This window comes from Octodon degus, unplaced genomic scaffold (assembly GCF_000260255.1).
Source record: "Octodon degus isolate 3935 unplaced genomic scaffold, OctDeg1.0 scaffold00024, whole genome shotgun sequence".
Taxonomy (NCBI): domain Eukaryota; kingdom Metazoa; phylum Chordata; class Mammalia; order Rodentia; family Octodontidae; genus Octodon; species Octodon degus.
This window is the reverse complement of record NW_004524600.1, coordinates 5,551,630-5,562,345: the sequence shown is the minus strand read 5'-3', so window position 1 is coordinate 5,562,345 and position 10,716 is coordinate 5,551,630. Positions and strand designations below refer to the sequence as shown.

At 41.9% G+C, this 10,716-nt stretch overlaps 1 pseudogene; it reads left to right on the top strand.

Annotated features, from left to right (window-relative positions):
- LOC101572224 overlaps window positions 1-6,850 on the top strand; it is a 10,914-nt pseudogene extending 4,064 nt beyond the window's left edge.
- The last annotated feature ends 3,866 nt before the right edge of the window (window positions 6,851-10,716 follow it).

Below are 10,716 nucleotides of genomic sequence, written 5' to 3'. Positions count from 1 at the left end.
TTTTTTTTTTTTTTTTTTTTTTTTTTTTTGTGGGTGAAGATGCCTTTCAGCACTAGCTCTTTGGTTTTAAAGTGTTTGCTTTGACTTCAGCTTTAGGAAGGACAAAAGCATCCTTCTTCCTCTGGTGCCATCTTGATGGAAAGGTCCCATGTCAGCTTTCAAATCTTTTCCCCTTGTCCTATGATGGCTCTCTAATAACAGTTCTTCTCAAACTTAAATATGCATAAAACCCATCTGAGGGCCTGTCAGAGAGCTCAGTGGACTAAAGCACCTCAGGGACTGGGGTTTGATCCCCTGCATGCCATACCTGCCGTGCCCCCAGGGCATGCTGAGACAGCAATTGAGACTGGGTGTGGACGTGCAAAATCCCAGCACTTGGGAGGCTGAAAACAGGAGGATCACTTTAAGTCTGACCTACACAGTGAGACCCTATAGAACCTGTGCTAAATACATTAGAAAATCTGGAAAACTCAAGAAAATGCAAAGCTTAGGTTTGGAATGGGGCTACAAAATGAGCTCAAGGCCAGCCTGAGCTGCATAGTGAAACCCTGTCTCAAAAAGATAAAAAACAGAAAAATTGGGAATGGGTTCCCAGCTTGAGGTCAGTGTTTTGGATCTGTCACCTCCCTTGGAATATATAAGGACTAAAGGGACTTGCAGACCCCAATGGCAGTGGTAAAAAGGAAGATATTTGGGTATTCCAAGAAAAGCTTACTTAATGGAGGTCACTGCTTCTTCCAATGGATTATCCACTCATCTGCAGATGACCTAAAATGCTAGCCTAGAAGCTACTAAGTTTTGGCTTTCAAGGGAATGTGAGGCCTCTACTAGGTTGATTCTGAAGCTCTTGGCTTTAGCAGAGTAAGGTACAGAGGATTATGGGAGGCATATTCTGTTCATCACCTTGAGGCTCACTTTTGGGAGATTTAGGAGTGCTGAGGATTCCTGGATACTGCAATAGAGAGAAGACCTACTCTCTCAGTCCCAGAGGCATAGTGATTTTAAAATAACCTCAACTGACTAATTCCTGTGCACTTATTTATTTGGAAACCCTTTTACAGGGCTTTATTACTTGCCAAAGTGTAGCTTTCCAGGTCAGCTGTTGGAATTCACTTTTTTTTTTTTTTTTTTTTTTTTTTGAACTGGGGATTGAACTCAGAATCTTCTTCTTGCCAGGCAAGGACTTACTCTACTGAGTCATGTCCCTGGCCCAGAATTCACTTTCTAAAAAGTTAATATTGGGCTGCTTTTTTTTTGTTGTTGTTCCTCCCAAATACAAGTTATGTGAATAAATAACACATTATTTTAGAATAGAAGATAAAGAATCACCAAGCAGAGTGAACTACTTTCATTTTTCTTGTGGTCTTTATTAAGTACCCAAGTAAATTTCATCTAGGTTTCAAGATCAGATCTATAAGACTCATATTTTTTCACATTACTTTTTTTGGCAGTGGGTTAGCATGTACTGGGGATTGAAACTAGAGTCTTCACACTGAGCTATATCCTTACAGCCCGTAATTTTGAGACAAGGTCCATCTGGGCTTGAATTCACAAAGTCACAAAGTTGCCTAGGTTGGGCGTAAATTCACAATCTTCCTATCTCAGCCTCCCAGAGTGGGAGGATTACAGGAGTTCTCCCCCAGCCTGGCATTCACAATACTTCATGCTTATATTATTATTTTCTGTAGTATTTCTTCCTATGGATGCAATTTAGAAAAGGTGAACTGCTTACATCATTAGCTTGGGAATCCTATACTTGTTTAGCTTGCTGTGTGGATTAATGGTTTGGCAATATCTGCTAATTATCATTGAGTAATGTTCCTCTTTAGCTTGCCATTCTCTTAAGGTTCACTTCACAATTTCCAATATAGATGGTCCCTAATCTATGATGGTTTTTTTTTTGAGAATTATTTCCTAGCTCCGGTGCAGATCCCTCAGCCAGCCAACACTGATCCCTCATCCCACTGGTGCAGACTTCGAGCTCCCACCACTCTTTTGGGCCCAGCACTCACAGGTCCTTGATATAGACTTACACGAAACATTGTCATGAGCCATATGTCTCCAGTTGGACTCAGGAGTCAGGTCCTCCTGGGTACTTAGCACTCACTCACCACTGAGCTAATCTTCCAGCCTGATTCAGGATTGATACAAAATAGTTACACATAAACTTGATCTTGTTGAGTTTTTATGTATTTTAGCATGTGTGTTGCCCAGGCAAGAACTGTTGAGCCTAAGCACTTTTTCTTTTTTTTTTTTTAAAGTTTATTTACTTTATTTAGTGTGTGTGTGTGTGTGTGTGTGTGTGTGTGTGAGAGAGAGAGAGTCTGTGTGTGTGGCCAGCTCAGCCCACCAGGGGGCGGGGCTGGCTGGCATGTGGTGCTGGGGGATTGAACTGCGGTCCCTGCGCTTTGCTAAGCTTGTTCTAAGTAGGTGCGTTAGACCACTGAGCCATCTCACCAGCCCCATAAGCACTTTTTCTAATAGGATACTATAACACATTAGCTTTGTTTATACATCTCCCCTGGTCCTGCCTCTACTATCTCTATTTTCCTCAGTGTGAAACTATCTTGCTTCCTTAATGTAACAAAGTATAAATCATATACATCCAAAATGCAAACACAACTGAAAGGTTTTAGGAGACAGAGGAATGAGTATGATAGCTACATAAAAGAAAGGGAAGCTGGGCAAGATGGTGCATGCCTATCATCCCAACACTGAGGGAGGTTGAGGTAGGAGGACTCAAGTTTGAGAACAGCCTGGGCAACTTGGCAAGACTCTGTCTCAAAATTTAAAAGGAGGGGTGGTGGATCTGGGGATTATAGCTCAGTGTGAAGGCCCTGGATTCAATCCCCCAGTACCATAAACCAAACAATGCAAAACCTAAGTTGATACTGAATATTAGACATCCTCCTCAGAGAGACTATGTTTGAGATAAGATATATTGACATGATTTAACAGTTTATTTCACTAATTATAATATTCACCCAAAGAGACAAAAGCAAAAAAGTGCAGATCTGTCCACATACTAGAGACCCAAAGAATCCAGCTGAGGCCCTGGATCTCATAGTAATGTCCTGCATGAGTCCAGCCAAAGACTTAGAGTCAGTCCATGGTAGTGTTCTCTTGAGTCCAACTGGAGACATAGGGCTCATGACAATGTTTCATGTAAGTCTGTATCAAGGACCTGTGAGTGCTGGGCCCAAAAGAGTGGTGGGAGCTCGAAGTCTGCACCAGTGGGATGAGGGATCAGTGCTGGCTGGCTGAGGGATCTGCACTGGAGCTAGGAAATAACTCTCAAAGTATGGACCAGAGCTCCCCATAAGAGAACTGCAGGCATCCTCAGTGACAGTGAGGACCTGAACATCTGAGTTCGTATCAGGAAAGCCAGCATAACAGCCTTCTCCAGGAGAATCAACAGCGACCATCATCCCCTCTAGTTCTCTTTTTATGCTGTTAGCAACAATCCTCAGGTGGGCCTTTCACACTCACCACCATGCTGATTGAGTTCAGCTGGGTATTATGAATTGCCATTAGCTAATCCATCACACTATGCCAATCAGATTTCAGTGTCAGAGCTAAGTGACTAAGGGTAGGGTGGTCTTCCTACATTCATGAAAATATGATTTTTCTTAATAGTGTCTTGAGGATATGTAATATGTGCCTGCACACAACTCTTAAAATATAATATCTAATGAAATAGATATATTTCTTTCACTCTGCACTCTTTGCAGTCTCTGCTCAACAGATTTCTCTACTGAGCTATTTACCTGGCAAAGTCTGTTTTTGTTTTACTGACACTTTTTTCCCCCTGCAGTACCAGGGATTGAACTCAGGACCTTGCACTTGCCAGGTAGGCACTTATTCTACTTAGCTATTTACCTGGCCAGATTTCTCCATATATTTTTTTTTTCTCCATATATTCTTAACCCTAAGATTCTAAACAGGTTTCCCTCAGTTCATGTTCAATATAAAAGGTAGTAGGTGACAAATGCTTGAGGCATATTAAAAATTGACTGAGCTATGACTGAAATAAAAGATTCAGTAAGACCTCAATATAGCTCGAAGTTCTGAAGAAACTTGTCTTCTGTTTAACAAGCTTTAGTAACAAAATGTGTCAGTAACCCAGGAAGACTGATTACTATATGGAAATCAAAACTGAGTTAGTACATGTGGGAGTCATGATAAATTCACCTACCTGTGGATATTTCCAGATCTAGTAATGCATGTTTAAGTGAATTAAAATAGCACATAGTGGTGGGTGGGGGTGGCGAGGTCCTAGGCAGCCGCAGGGCTCTGCTGCGAGGAGCCAAGGAGCAGCCCCAAGCTCCAAGGCTGTGACAGATGACCAGTGCACACCGTGTCCCGACGTGGCTACACAGTGGCAGTGAGGCACTCACACCCAGTGCACCCCAGCCAGAGCCCACATCCCAGGCAGGAGGTACAGAACTCCTGGAAGAGTCAGACATGGTGCTGCCACGGTGTGGGTGGGTGGCGGGGAGAGGGATGACACCACATGTTATCAGGACAGTCTATGAGCCAGTGTGAGAGGTGGAGGGAAAGCCTTTTACATTAGGAAAAGCTATAAAGTGTTACACTCTATATATCATGCTCCTGTGGAGTGCTATTGGGATAACTGTGCCACCAATTATTTTTGAAAGTCTGTACATTTTCAAGACACTGACCACAGCATTGCTCGAGAAAGGCCACCACACAGCATTTCTCTTCACTGATGGCACAGACATGCACCATCTCATCACTACAGCCTCCAGTGCTACCCATGGATCTTGAAAAGCATCACCTAGGATGTTTTCAGGCAAAAATGTGGAATGTTTTCTCTAGGAGATTGACAGCAACTGAACTGTTTGATATGCTAGCTCATTACATAAGAACTGTGACATGATTGTTGGCAACCAAGCCCTAATCCAGAATCTGAAAAAAGAGAAGTTTGACCTGCAGCTGGTGGACCCCAATGACGTGTGTGGGTTTGTGACCGCTCATCTCTTAATGGTTAAATATGGTGTATTTTCAACCAGCCTTTGGTATCCTGCTGAGGTGGGTGGGTGCTCCTGCCTCCTTATTTAAAAAAATTTTTTTAATGTATTTAGTACAGAGTCTCACTACACAGATCAGACTTGTAGTGATCCTCCTGTTTTCAGCCTGCCAAGCACTGAGATTACAGGCACGCACCACCACACCTAGTCTCAATCACCATCTCAGCATACCCCGGAGGTGGGGATCAAAGCCCAGTCCCTGTGTCTGTCTAAGCAGGTGCTTTAATCCACTGAACTATCTGGCTGGCCCCTTTGTTCCTCCTCTTTAGCCTATGTCCCAGAGTTTCCTCATAGACTACATGAACTGGCTGCAAAGGATGAAAAATACCAGTGTTTAAATTTCCAGAATAGGAGTCAGTTTTTTGGTTCTTCCTAAACAGAAAAGGATAATACAGAAGCACAACCTGGTACCAGAGAAGACCATGTACAACGTGGTCCATGGCTCCAGCCTGTGGACACTGCACTGATGTGGCGCTGGCATTTCCAAGACTCTGTCCAGTGTTATTTGTTAAAGGGATCCTAACCAAGCTGACCAGTCTACTGCTGGACCTCCAGAGGTGGGTGAACAGCACAAGTGAACACAGCTTTTCCTGGTGTCCTTCGGAGCCAAGATCAAGTACCTCTCAGAAGACATTGCCTACAAATTGGCAGGAGCTCTGGAGAGATTGCCCCAAAGTGATCTGGAGGTTTTCTGGAATCAAACCAAAGAATCTAGGAAACAATACAAAACTCACAGTGATTACCCCAGAATGACCTACTTGGGCACTCAGGTATTAATGCCTTCCTGAACCATGGAGAGACGAACGGTATTTTTGAAACTATGTATCATGGTGAACCTGTAGTGGAAATCCCACTCTTTGGAGACCATCATGATACCATGACCAGGATGCAGGCCAAAGGCAACTGGGATATTGCCCCAATGGAAGATGGTCACTGAAGGGGAGTTATATGAAGTTCTGTGAGTTATTGTCTTAGTTACTCTTCTCTTGTTGCTGGGGATAAATACCCAACACTTCAAATGAAGGAAGGAAAGGTTTATTTAGCTCACAGTAACTGGAGGTTTCATAGTTTAAAGCAGCCTGAATTACATAGTAAGACCTTGGAGACTTATTTGCTCAGGAGGGTCCATGCCTCTGTTGTAATGTCTCCTCTCCCTCTGAGGTGGCCTCAATCGTAGACTCCCCGCCTCCCCACAGGGTCTGGAGCAGAGGTTGGGGTGCTGCCATGTCCAGGATGTCTAGCTCCACACCTCCAAGGGAAGCTGCAGGCCTGGAGCAGGGAGGGGCATGTGCTCTGGCCCTGCCCTGGTCCTCTGGCCCCACCCCTCAAACCTCGCCTTGCTCCTAGAGCCACATTGGTCCCTTGAATTACATGAGGCTTTGTGGGAGACAACTAGAAACAAACCATAACATTAAAGTTATCAGTGACCCCAGCTACTGCCAGAGAGCTCAGAAGTTGTTAGAAATCCACAAGGAGCAGCCTGCCTAGCCACCCTGTGAACCGCACTGTCTACTGGATAGACTACATCCTCCACCACAGTGAAGTGCACCACGTGTGAGCCGCTGTGCACCAGATCTCCTTCCGTTAGTATTTCCTACTGGACATCACCTATATGCTCTTCCTCGGTGCTGCCTTGGTTTACTTCCTCTTGTCCTGGGTCACAAAATTTATTTACAGAAAAATCAGAAGTCTGTGGTCTAGAAGTAAGCATTGTAGTTAATGGATACTATCACAGTGGAATCCTAAATGGCAAATACAAAAAAATTGGCCATATTAAGCATGAGAAAAAAGTGAAATGAGCCATAAGCCCAGGTGCGGGGAACATAAATGTTCAGTCATTGCTCTTTTATCACAAAAATTTAGTCTAACAGCTACTAAAATAGTACACAAGTCTAATCCTCCCTTATCGGACCTTAATAATGAAATTCTGTGATATTAAGATGGCTGTAAAGAGCACCAACTTAAAATGCAAAAATGTATTTTATTCAAATATTGATATAGTTTTGGCACTGAACCTCTTAGCAGCCTGTCTCAGTTTCTCTTCTCTGGTTGCTGGGACAAATACCAGACACCCAAAATGAAGGAAGGAAAGGTTTATTTACCTCACAGTTAATGGAGGTTTCCGTCCATACTTAGCTGGCTCCAAGGCAGAGTGGCACATGGCAGAAGGCCGCAATTCATGGTGGTGGAAAACAGCAAAACAGCAAAAGCAAATGGGAAGAGCAGCGGCGACAATGGCTATAGAGAGTGAGTCTGTCTCCCTTAAGTTGTATTCAGGCTATCCACCCCAGGGTGGGTGTAGTACTCACACCCGTAATCTCAGGGGATCATGAGTTACTCACAAACTCTAGAAGTCCCTACCCCATGACTGCATGAGGCTTTGGGGGGACAACTAGACACAAACCATCACACAGCCTTATTTAAATCAGGTAAGTGACTGTGTCAGACCTTAGTTTGAAATCTTGATGTATTTGTCACAGATATTTCTCCTGATGTTTGGGTGTGTATGTGTCTAATTCGGAGCATTGTAGTTAGCTGCCTATTGTCAGGGTACAACACTCAAGAGTGACGTAAAAAGTTAGAGCCAACATGTTTCTCCCCTAGCGTTTCCCACGTGTGGACTCAGAACATGGTGAAACAACACTTTTCCCTCAGCGCTGAATGCTGAGGAAGGAAATGAAGATAGAAATAACACAGCATTTTTTACTTTTTATTTATGTTCTTCCTTTTACTTCCCAGTTCTTAGGGCTATGAACATTTTCAGGGCAAAACATAAAATTAAGGACATGTATGGATTTGTTATCACATTTTTCTTTAATTTTCTCCCTACCAGTAATTTTCCCGAATTAATTGTACAGCTTTTCTGTTCTAATGAGTAATTGTGTGCAGTGCATAACTAAGACAAAGCAACAAAATTCCGACTTTTATTCAAACTACTAAAGAGTATTACTCAGAAGACCTTTGCAAGTGGAGCCATGGCTTGTTTATTGTACCTATTTGAAAGTTTTTCTACACTGTAAATCTGTTCTAGTTCTAACGTAAAGCACCATCTTTTTCATCCCCTCAATTGTGTGGACCCCACAATTGATAGTGCATAGGTGCCAACTATTTAAAATGGAACACTGGGGCTCTTTCCTGGTACCTGCTTTGTCTGCAGAGGCCTAAGGTCTTGGTACCAAATGAGACCCACACGATACACAGACCTGACAGAAGTTGTCCCCGTTTGTGCAGAAGGCTGTTTTCCTCCCCACTCCTGCAGCCCCAACTCAGCAGTCTTTTCCATGAGTATGGCTGAGACAGGAGAGTGACAGTATTCATTTAGAGCAAGGACGAAAGTCACAGGTACCAGAAAGTTGGGTTCTGCCTGCTGAGGCAGAGTGAACATAAGGCAGCTATAAGTTTATCCCACGTCATTCTATTTACTTAGCATTTGCACTATACACATTTATGCTTTATTTGTAGACTGAAATCTTGTGTCTGGCAGCCGAGAGTAGCAAAGTACATTTATCTAAGTCATTTACTAACATGGAAGAGTTGTACAAAATTGGAGAATGCGGAGGCCTTGTCATACACGGTGACACATAACTTTATTATTCCCCACCAGAAGCCAGTCTCCTGCAGTAGAAATTATGTCAAAAGTAGTTTTCTAATGCATATGCAGAGAGATGTACTGCTCCCTGAATATTTGAAGAAATGGTTTTACATTCTAAGCTTGCTAATTATACCTTTTCACAATATTACCACAACTTTGCTATTAAAAGGGAAAAGCACACAGGCAATGAGTGGTGGGGTGGTAGCAAGACTTCAGAGTGTATGAATGAGGTGCTTCTGCTTTTTTGGAAGTTGAAGTCCACACTAGACACTGGCTGGATGAATGAGTAAACATAAGTTAAGCTCCACTGTGATAAAAACTTTAATAAGCATGATTTAAAATAGAGAAATGTGGTTGGAATAAAGTTTTTATTCAGATTTTATTTCATATTATATATGTTCATTATAAACATGTTTCTAAGATAGGTCACCCAACTTTTGTACATGAGTGTGAAAACAATGAATTAAATGTGAGAATGTATTCCTGTTATTTAACAGAGGGGTTTACAAGTACATCAACACAGATGTACTTGTAAGTTTCTGTCCCAGAAGTAAAAATGTTAAATATAGGCATTTACTGCTTATTGTTATTTTATTTCCTGGAAGCTTACTCTTAGCCAGTTTGGGTTAAACAGCATGATTTTAAATTTTTCACACATGAGCTAGTTTCTCTAATAAAGTTTCCAAGAGAAAAAATGGCAGATACTTTGATTACGCATACCAAAAGAAGCTGGTAAAGTAGGTTTGATACAATTTGTACATACCACAGTTTTGTATTTTTGGAAAACGTCTCATCAGCAATCATCACAATGGCACTATCACAGAACAGTACACAATATATTTTAACTTAATAAACTGCTTCCCAGGAGGCTGCTTCTATCTGTTCCCACTTTTCTTAAATTTAATAAGGATTCTCATAGAGAACAAAGTAAATAAAGTTTTTAAAACATTACGGAGGGGCTTGGGAGATAGCTCAGTGATTTAAGCACCTGCTTGGCAAGCGCAAAGACATGGGTTTGATCCCTAGGGCTAGCCACTGAAACTGGATGTGGTGATGCACACCTGTAATCCCAGTGCTGGGGAGGCTGAGGCAAGAAGATCGCTGAGTTTGAGGCCAGCCTGGACTACACAGTGATTTGAAAGCCAGACTGAACTACACAGAAAGACCCTATCTCAAAAAAAAATTTTTTTTTTTGAAAATGGATTTTAAAATATAATTCCCTTGTAATACCCTGTGTTTTGGGGGCTGGGGAGATAGCTCAGTAGAATAAGTGCTTGCCTGGCAGGTGCAAGGGCCTGAGTTCAATCCTCAGTTCCACCAAAACAAACCAACCAACCTGTTTTACTCTACACTTTTAATTATTCTGAGATACTTACTCATGTGGCTTATATCTGGATATCCCCTGGAAGCCTCATGTGTTCACAGGTGAGGCTCTGGACCATAGATGTGAGATACTGGATTAGTCCACTGTTGGTTTAGCTTAGTTCTAGGTGTGGATGATGGATCTAGTAAAGAGGGAAGACCTGCCAGTGTGGCATTAACCAATAGGCTTGTAACCTACATGGAAAGGGGAAAAAGGCAGAATCACTGCTTTCTGACATGCCATGAACTGCTGTACCTCTGTCATATCCTCTGCCCTGAAACTAAACAACTATGAACTGAAACCTCTACAAACTATGAGCCAAAATAAACTTTTCTTCTTCTGACTTGTAGGTGCTGTCTCTTTTCTCTGGCAAGGAGAAAGTAACTAGGACAATCAGACTGCAAAATAACAGAAAAAAGATCACTGGCTTATCTAGATTTAGAGCATATGCATAAGAATGTAACACTGTTTCTTTTTTTTAAATATTTATTTATTTATTAAAACTTTTTAAAGTTTCTAATACTAGAAGATATCATACAATGTCTTTTAAATTATAAGTCAAAGATACAGTATAAATCTTAGAACAAAGATTAAGATTAAGCAATATTCAGAAAATTAAATGTTTCAAAACAATTGAACTAAGAAAAAGTTTTCATGATAGCAAAGAAGTACTAAGAGTAAAACATAAGATAAATACTGGAATGGCAAGT